Raw genomic sequence first — 10811 nt, 5'->3', positions numbered from 1 at the left:
TTTTGGGAAAGCTGAGCAGGATAGTCAATTCCTGACAGATGAGGCCTCATTTTTCTCAGAAGGCTTTGTTGACATCGCTGGATTCCCCCAGGTGGAGGGCATCACCAAATATATTCATGTGGTCATCAAGAACCAAGTGAGCAGCCAGTAAGATTTATCAACAGGAAACCCGGGTTTGATCTCGGCCCACGGTCACTGTCAATGACATTCTCCCCGTGTCTGCGTGGGTGTGCAGGGTAGGTGGATTGGCTATGTTAAATTGTCTCTTAATTGGAAAAATATAATTGAGTACTCTAACTTTTTTTTTAAAAACAGGAAGGGCATCCATTCCCTCAACATTCAACTGGTCTGAAACTACAACAAGAACTTCTTGTATGTCTGCTTTCCTGGCATTTCCCATGATACCTTAATCCTCTGCAAGTCCAGGCTACTACAATGCTTTATTTCATGATAAAATCTACGTGGATGAGTTCTAATTCCTTTAACTCTGACCTCTTGTGGATTCCCAATCATAATTTCTCCACCATTGGCGATTGTACCTCCAGTTGTGTAGGCCGCAAGTTCTGGAATTCCCTCCCTACATCCCTTTATCTCTCTCTACCTCTCTTTCTTTAAGACTCTCCTTGAAATCTAACACTTTGACCAAACTTTTGGTCATCTGACCTAATTTCTCCTCCTGTAGCTTATGGTGTCAATATTTTGTTTTTAAGGCTCCAATGAAGCACCTTGTCACATTCCATTGAGTTAAAGAAATTATAAGTTGTCGTTGTTGACAGGATCAGAGCATTGTAATAGTGCAAAAGGAGGCCATTTGGCCCATTATGTATGCTTTTTTTTGGCTCTTCAAATGACCATTGTGATTTAGTGCAATTTTCTGTCTTTTCCCCAACAATCCTGCAGATTGTTTCTACTCAATAAATTATCTAATATCCTCTTGAATGCCTAGATTGAACTTGCCTCCACCACACTTCCAGGCAGTGCAATCTAGACCCAAACCACTCTGTGTGAAAAAGATTTTTCTCGCAACACATATGCTTCTTCTGCAAGTTAAATGTGTGCCCTTTCGCTCTTGACCCTTCTACAGCATGTAGAGTTTCTCCCTATCTACTATGTTCAGCCTCCTCATGTTGTTCCAGGTGCCAAAAGATATCCCTTGAAGAGATCTCTACTCATCCCTTTACCTGACCCTAATACAGCAGCACAAAGACATTATTTCCACAATCATCTGCTCACAAGAACAACCACTGAGCAGGCCAGCAGGTTTCAGAAGATGCAATTCAAGTGCATGGACTGGCGGGTAATGCCCTGCAGTGCACTCCTGCAAGGGTCTCGCACATTGTGGTGGTCTGCTGAGCTCCCCATTGAAGAAAGTAAAGGAATGAATAGACACAGCTCATTGAAGGAAGAGGAGGAGCAGGATGTGGAAGCGGCATCGCGGCACAGTGGTTAGCACTGCTGTCTCATTGCGCCAGGGACCTGGGTTCAATTCCACCCTTGAGTGACTGTCTGTGCGAAGTTTGCACATTCTCCCTGTGTCTGCATGGGTTTTCTCTGGGTGCTCCAGTTTCCTCCCACAGACCGAAGATGTGCAGGTTCAGTGGATTGGCCATGCTAAAATTGCCCCTCCATGTCCAAAGATGTGCTGGTTAGGTGGAGTTACGGGGTTGCGGGGACAGGGTGGGGGAGTGGGACTAGGTAGGATGCTCTCTCAGAGGGTCGGTGTAAATGCGATGGGCTGCATGGCCTCCTTCTGCATTGGCGGGTTTCTATGGTACTAAGATGCAGAACACCAAGGTATTTGGAATGCATAGGGAGGTGACTGTGCTCAAGGACCTTGTCAGGATTCCACCGACATCGCTAATATCAATAGTCTGAAAGACTTGTACTCCAGACCTTGCCGCATCCCTGGCCAAGCTGTTCTATTCAGCTACAACACTGGCATCTACCTGGAAATGTGGAAAATGTCCAGCTATGTCCTGTATACAAAAAGCAGGACAAACCAAACCTGGCCAATGACTGCCCCATCAGTCTACTTTTGATCATCAGTAAATTGATGAAAAGGGTAAGAGCTATCAAGCGGCACTTACTTAACAATAACCTGCTCACTAACGCTCAGGTTGGGTTCCACCAGGAACACCCCTAACCTCATTACAACCTTTGTTCAAACATGGGCAAAAGAGCTGAAATTAGAGGTGATGTGAGAGTGACTGCCCTTGACATCAAGGCAGAATTTAACTGAGTATGGCATCAAGGAACCCTAACAAAACTGGACTCAATTGGGATCAGTGGGAAAACTCTTCATTGGTTACAGTCATACCTGGCACAAAGGAAAATAACTGGCGGTTGAAGGCCACATCACAGTTCCAGGACATCACTGCAGGAGTTCCTCGGGGCACTGTCCTACGTCCAACCATCTTCTGCTGCGTCATCAATTACCTTCCTTGCATCATAGGAACTGGAATGCGGAAATTTGCTAATGATTGCACAATGTTTAACACCACTCACGACTCCTCAGATACTGAAGCAGTAAAATGCAGCAAATGCAGCAAGACCTGGATAATATCCAGACTTGGGATGACAAGTGGCAAGTTGCATTTGCGACACACAAATACCAGGAAATGACTATCCCCAGCAAGAGATAATCTAACCATCACCCGTTGACATTCAATGGCATCACCATCGCTGAATCCCCCACTATCAACATCTTGGAAATTACCATTGACCAGAAACTGATCTGGGCGAGCCATATAAAGACTATGGCTATAAGAGCTGTCAGACCATGCGATTCTGAGGAGGGCAACACACCTCCGGACTCCCCAAAACCTATCCACCATCTATATGGCTCAAGCCAGAAGTGTGGTGGAACACTTCCCACTTTTCTGAATGGTTGTAGTACCAACAATCCTCAAGAAGCTTGACATCTTCCAGGACAAAGCAGCTCACTTGTTTGGCACCCCTCCCCCAAACATCCACTGTTTCAACTAATGCACAGAGGCAGCAGGGTGTACTATCTTCAAGGTTTACTGCAGGAACTCACCAAGGTTCCTTAGACAGCACCAACCAAACACACTACCATCTTTTTTGTTATAAAATTAGAGTACCCAATTCATTTTTTCTTTGGGTTGTGGGGGCGGAAACCCATGCAAACATGGGGAAAATGTGCAAACTCCACACAGACAGTGACCCAGAGTTAGGCTCGAACCTGGGACCTCGGCACTGTGAGACAGCAGTGGTAACTACTCCGTCACCGTGCTGCCCACACACCATCATCTTGAAGGACAAGGGCAACAGACACATGGGAATGCTTCCATGTCACTCACCATCCTTACTTAGAAATATATTGTCGTTCTTTCACTGTCGCTGGGTCAAAATCCTGCAACTCCCTCCCTCACAGCACTGTGGGTGTACCTACACCAAATGGACTGTAGGGATTCAAGAAGGCAGCTCACTACAATCTGTTCCAGGGCAATTAGGGATGGGAAATAAATGCTGGCCTATCTGGGGATGCTCATTTCCCATAAATTAATTTAAAAACAAAAGATGATTTGATCCAGGCTTTCTGCTGAGCCCTGCTAACTCAGTAGAACAGTGTGGTCTGGAATTCACTTTGAGCTGCCTGGGAGAATACTTCCATTGAAAATGCAGCCTGGAATAGATCCACACTTACTGCCAGTAGCGGATTCACATCAGTCCAAAGGTCTCACTGTCACCATTCACATACCTTTGCTTCCCTTCACCATTTCAGTCTTCATTTTCTGGCCCACCACTAATAAGAGGGGTCGAACACGTCTGGCTACATGTGTCTATCATTAAATGATGTTCCAAAAAAAAAAGAAGCACTGTGAAAATGATGGAGGAAAGCACTGGAATTATACTAGGAAATATTGGACTTTAAAAAAGACGTGACTTGTATATTATAAAAATGGTCGAAGGCACCTTTGATGACTGACAAGCACATTGACAGGAATGACTCTAGGGGGTTTCTCTAAGGAACAATGGAACCCTCCCTGTGCTTCCAGACAAGGTACTTGTAAAACCGTCCAAATATTGATTACCATCTCCAGTTAGGACAGAGGGACAGAATGGCCTAGGCAAGCTAGATTTACGACACCCTGGGCTAATGCACGGTCAATTCCAGCCCCATAACATAAGTAAATTAACCAATAATTTGTCTTTTTTCCTGAGATCTTTGACCCTCGACTGCTCCGATGACTTACAGGCATCAGGTTTGTAAGTAGCATGTCAACAAAACTGTTTATTTATAATAAGAGAAGACATAAACATGTAGTGGAAATAATAGAACAATGGTCTACTAATCAAACTATTCCCCAAGCTCCATCCCACCCTCCACCCAGACACACTCAAGACAGACACATGGTGGGTGGGTAGGAAAGCTGCAGAAATAACAGGGATTAAACAGGCTGAGATGAATCTTTACTGCTGAGGTGGTAGTCTTTGTATTCAGCAATCTTGGATCGTTTAGAATTTGCTTTCAATTAGACCTCACGGGCTGCATGTATTCCCCTGGAGAGTCCCCTTCACTTGTACAGGCCTCACAGATTGATGCTCAGTCTCACTGAGATAGTACCAGAATTCTCAACCTGAGAATCTATAGTAGGTGGGAGGTAGTGGCACAGTGCTATTGTCACTGGACTAGTAATCCAGGGACCCAGAGTACTCTGGGGTCCCAGGTTCAAATCCCACCACTGCAGATGGTGAAATTTGAATTCAATAAAAAATGGAATTAAAAATCTAGTGATTACCATGAAACCATTGTCAATTGTTGCAAAAACTCATCTGATTCACTAATGTTCTTTTAAGGAAGGAAATATGCCATCCTTACCTGGTCTGGCCTTTATGTGACCAGAGATCCATAGATATGTGGTTGACTCTTATCTGCCCCTTCAAGGGCAATTAGGAATGGGCAATAAATGCTGGCATAGCCTGCAATGCCCCCATCCTGTGAACAATTTTTTAAAAAAGATTCACCATCCACTCTGCCTTTCAGCTGTTGCCTTGTCTTTGTGCAGGGTTTACCACTGTGGCATAGAGAGAGAGAGAGAGAAAATGGCTTGGACTTCCGGACCTTTTTGGATTCTCAGGAGAGATTGCAGCCTGTGTTTTTCTTAGTCTCTTGCACCACAGAGGCTGAACTTGCACAGGCCTGGCTGGAGAGAATGCTCACAGCATTTAAATCAGGAGCTAAACCTTCACAGCACTGAAATATTGTCCAGACCTGCTCACTCCAGGTGAGATATCAGAGAGAGAAGCTCCAGTCTCTTTGGAAGAGATATTTAACAGGCTTCTCCCCAGCTCCCCCTCAGATCGAAAACTGAAAGCAAAAATTAAACCTGTTTTCTGCTTCAGAATCTTCTGAAAGGCTCCACCAATCCCAACCAAAAACAGAAAAAGTACCAGAGTATCAGAAGAGGGGATTGGCCACTAGCCAGCTCAAAGAAAGTGACATCACAAACTATGGCACAGAACACACTGCATCAAGGGGTATGCCTGGCCAGCTCAAATAGCAGCTTGCAGTGTGGGGGGGGGGGGGGGGGGGGGGGGGGGGGCGGGGGGGAGTTCAGTTCATACCCAAATGTCTGTGGTTTTAAAAACAGCCAGCAGGACAGGCATTAAGAGGGAATCAAACAAGGACTTAACAGAGGTTCCTTTCACTAGTACATTCCGGTCCTCTTGGAGTGCACATATCTGGAGATTAAAAATCTGCTTGCTACCAGCCTGTTCATTTCTGCTCTGCCTGTCGGTCGGTGTGTGTGTGCTGTAGGAAGAACAGCTAAACATTTGCCACACAGGGAGTACAATAATCGAGGCAAGACCCTTGCAAAGGTAATCAGCTCTTGCAGGAACATCTAAAACCTTCTCTCTTTCTGTGAAAGCTGATAAACCAACAAATCTCTACCAAACTACACGGGGCGCGATTCTCCGTACTCATGACGGGGCGGAGAATAGCGGGCGGCGCAAATTTTTACGGCGACGCTGGTCCAACGCCCTCCCGCTATTCTCCTCCCCCCCCACGCCCGCCCCCCGACACGAATCGCTGCTCGCCGTTTTTTTACGGCGAGCAGCATTCTCCCCTGGCCGATGGGTCGATTTCCAAGGCCTTTACACGTTTTCACGATTTTTAATACACCTGCTATACCAGTTTGTGAAAACGGCCGCAAAGTGCCGTCTGCACAACCATGCCACCGATTGGCACGGCCGCACCACGGCCGTGCCAAGGGTGGCATGGGCCCGCGATCAGTGCCCACCGATCGCGGGCAGCGGGTCCGATTCCTGCGCACTCTTTCTTCCTCCGCCGCCCCGCAGGATAAGTCCGCGGGGCGGCTGAGGGGCATTACAGACTGGTCTGTAATGCGCTGGTCTGACGCATATGCGCGGGTTGAAGTCGTCCAATCCGCGCATGCGCGGCTGATGTCATCATATGCGTCAGCCGTCGCTAACTTTGGCGCACGGGCTTAGCGAAATTCATTAAGCCCGCGATGCCGGAGTTCACGGGGCCGCGATGCTAACCCCGACTGGGGAGCAGAATCGGGTCCCGGGAGGAGGCGCGGAGGCTGCCGTGAAACACGGCCGGTTTCGTGGCAGCCTTCACGACTCTCCGCCTTTGCGGAGAATCGCGCCCACGATACCTGAACCGAAGAATCAACTGTTTCCCAGCAGATACCAATGGTACTGAATACAATCAGAATGGCCGCAATAGTCAGCATCTACTCCTCACAACTCAAGGACTGTTCCTTAACTTTTAAAATATATATTTACTTACTATTAGACTCAATTCTTAACTCCAATCCATATGACTGTAAATGTGTTTTATTATTTCTCCTTACCTTTTAGTAGTTAATAAACTTACTCTTACTTAATTCAAGAAAGCATGGTTGAATTGGCTCTATTTTAAACATAACTACTGGGTCTGGAAAAGGTGTCCAAGGGAAAGGGAATCTTGTTCGCTTAAAACTTTGTTGCTACCAGCAGCGGGTGGGTTGAATAAAGACCTTTGGGGAATCCCACCTGGGCTGGTCACAATAGTGCACAGTTACGTTGCACCATAATGACTCACTCAGTGCACTGCACAATGTGGTGGTCTCCGCTATCAGCTCCTCGCACACAATTCTCCTCTTGTGGCCTTGGATAAGGTTGAGACAGCCTGCTGTCTTGTCTCTGCTTGTGGCTGGGGTGCATATAGGGATTGTCCTTGTAGAAGATATGGGGGATCTCCAGAGGCTGCTACACCAGTGTCATTACAGGGCAGTTTCAGTCACTGCGCTCTGGTAGAGATTGTCCCTCTGTCAGAAGGGCAGTCAGGCTGATGATGACAGTGATAGTGAAGGTGGCACCCTAATCTTCCTCATTGAATTCCTCAGCCCTTGGTGGTCCTCCAGTTGGTCGATGGAGGCTAGCAGCTGGGGCACATTTGACATATACTCCATCCATCCCCTCACTATCAGCACCACTGAGTAATCAGTGCTACATAGTTTGTCTTGCATCCTGTGAATATTAGTGTACAGTTCTGACATGCACTCCTTCTCTTTTTGAATAAAGGAGTTACATTTGTTATCATCCAATCTAATGCAACCTTCTCCGCATCCTTTTGGAAAATTAAAACCAATGCACCAACTATCTATCCCATCACTTCATTCAAGATCTTATGGTGAAGACCAGCCAGACCTGGGTATTTGTCAGCCCGCAGACCCAACATTTTGCTCAATATCTCTTCCCAGGCAAATGAAAGTTCCTCCCGCCCTTCGCTTTCATTATTTACAACTATTTCTGAGATGTTACTTGTATCCTCTACAAAATACCAGTTCAATTGATCTGTCATCTCCTTACTTTCCATTACCAATTACCCAGGCACACTTTCGAAAGGACCAACACTCACTTTGTTGCCTCTTCTTATTTAATGATCCATAGAAACTCCTATTATCTGTTTTTATATTTCTAGCTGTCTTTCTTTCATCGTCTAATTTAACCCTCCTTATTAAGCTTTATGTCAGTCTTTACTATTCTTTCTATTCTTTCCAATCTTCAGACCTAGCACCTGCCGTTGTACAATGATATGCTTTTTCTTTAAACTTGATCCGGGGCAGAATTCTATGCCTCACAACGCCGCAAACGGCAACGCCTATCGCGCGGAGAATCAGGCATCTGGCCAAAATTGAGATCTGCACCTGACTCCGATTCGGGCACCTTGCTCCAGTCCCTCGTTGGTGGCGATAACGAGATTTGCACCCCGTGCCGGCGGCAACATGAAAAATGGCATTTGCAGGCGTTAAATGCGATAATAATAATCTTTGTTGTCACAAGTAAGCTTACATTAACCCTTCAATGACGTTCTGCGAAAAGCCCCTAGTCGCCACATTCCGGCGCCTGTTCGGGTACACTGAGGAAGAATGCAGAATGTCAAAATTAAAAACACAGCACAGATTAGTGGGTTGGACACAGTATGCTCCGCTCCTCTCAGGCAGTGGTCTCATGGAAATTAGTACAAGTATTTACAAACGTGGACTGGGCGCCAAGCCGCTGAGGGGGAATGAGGGGCTCCTGAAAAAACATTGAAAATTGTTGGTCTTGCTGGGGGATGGCTGCCCGGGGCAGGGGCAGTAGCGGGTCATAACTTACTGCCAGGTCCGTCGACTTGGGGTGTCCGCCACAGAATCGGTGTGACCTGGCTGAGACTGTCATTGCTGCAACCGTTCGACTTGTAGGAAGTAGATTGGCAGCCCGTTCCAGGGCAATGGGAAGCCACTTAACATGGTTAAGGCCCCAATTTGGTTCCAGTGAGGGGTGATTTTGTGATCTACTGCTGCTTTGCCAGTGTCAGAGCTCAATGGAGGCAGCCTTCTTGCAGCAGGTTGAAGGGCATCAGAATTGAAGTCTTCATGCTGCAAAAAAGTGGGCTATGTTCACTACAGATCATAACTGCAACCAAGACCAACGTAGTGGATGGGTCTTTCCTCCATCCGAATGTTTCTACTGGCCTGGATCCTTTCCAATTGCTTTCAATGGTCCAGTCCTCAGAGAGGGCATTTCAATGCTGAGGCACTGTCGAAGGTCCAGAGCTGCTGGCACTCTGGCTGGGCTGCTGTCATTAATAGCCTACTCACCATCCTTCATTGGACGGTGAACTCAGAGACAATTAAGAGGCCGTCTCCAGTAGCTCTGTTGGTCCGCTCCCAGCAGGTTCGAGTTTGGGAGCCCCATTTGGTCTCAAGGTCTGTATCCCAGTGTCTGCAAGAATCTGGGGTACAGTATACTGCAGACTCTGGGGTACAGTATACTGCAGACTCTGGGGTACAGTATACTGCTGACTCTGGGGTACAGTATACTGCTGACTCTGGGGTACAGTATACTGCAGACTCTGGGGTACAGTATACTGCTGACTCTGGGGTACAGTGTACTGCAGACTCTGGGGTACAGTATACTGCTGACTCTGGGGTACAATATACTGCTGACTCTGGGGTACAATATACTGCTGACTCTGGGGTACAGTATACTGCAGACTCTGGGGTACAGTATACTGCTGACTCTGGGGTACAGTATACTGCTGACTCTGGGGTACAATATACTGCAGACTCTGGGGTACAGTATACTGCTGACTATGGGGTACAGTATACTGCAGACTATGGGGTACAATATACTGCTGACTCTGGGGTACAATATACTGCTGACTCTGGGGTACAATATACTGCTGACTCTGGGGTACAATATACTGCTGACTCTGGGGTACAGTATACTGCAGACTCTGGGGTACAGTATACTGCTGACTCTGGGGTACAGTATACTGCTGACTCTGGGGTACAATATACTGCAGACTCTGGGGTACAGTATACTGCTGACTATGGGGTACAGTATACTGCAGACTATGGGGTACAATATACTGCTGACTCTGGGGTACAATATACTGCTGACTCTGGGGTACAGTATACTGCTGACTCTGGGGTACAATATACTGCAGACTCTGGGGTACAGTATACTGCTGACTCTGGGGTACAGTATACTGCTGACTCTGGGGTACAGTATACTGCTGACTCTGGGGTACAATATACTGCTGACTCTGGGGTACAATATACTGCTGACTCTGGGGTACAGTATGCTGCTGACTCTGGGGTGCAGTATACTGCAGAGTTTGGGGTACAGTATACTGCTGTCTCTGCGGTATAGTGTACTGCAGACTCTGGGGTACAGTATACTGCAGACTCTATGGTACAGTATACTGCAGACTCTGGGGTACAGTATACTGCAGACTCTGGGGTACAATATACTGCAGACTCTGGGGTACAGTATACTGCAGACTCTGGGGTACAGTATACTGCTGACTCTGGGGTACAGTATGCTGCGGACTCTGGTGTCCAGCATACTGCTGACTCTATGGTACAATATACTGCAGACTATGGGGTACAGTATACTGCAGACTATGGGGTACAGTGTACTGCAGACATTGGGGTACAGTATATTGCAGACTCTATGGTACAGTACACTGCATAATGTAGGGTACACTATACTGCAGATTATGGGGTACAGCATACTGCAGACTCTAGGGTACGGTATATCAGAGACTGTGGGCATATAGTATATCACAGACTCTGGTGGTATGATATATCAGAGGCTCCACAGTATAGTGCATCTCAGACTCTGCGGGTAACATTACAATGCAGACTCTGGGGGTACAGATATCACAGACTCTCGGGGTACAGTATACATAAATTCAAGGGATATAGTTGTTATGATGCTCGAAGAGTTCAATAACTTTTTTTAAAAGAGAGGCATTTCCCAGCGACCAATGGAAATAAATTGCA

Source organism: Scyliorhinus canicula, chromosome 8 (assembly GCF_902713615.1).
Source record: "Scyliorhinus canicula chromosome 8, sScyCan1.1, whole genome shotgun sequence".
Lineage (NCBI taxonomy): Eukaryota > Metazoa > Chordata > Chondrichthyes > Carcharhiniformes > Scyliorhinidae > Scyliorhinus > Scyliorhinus canicula.
The sequence above is the reverse complement of the archived record's forward strand: the minus strand, read 5'-3'. Positions refer to the sequence as shown.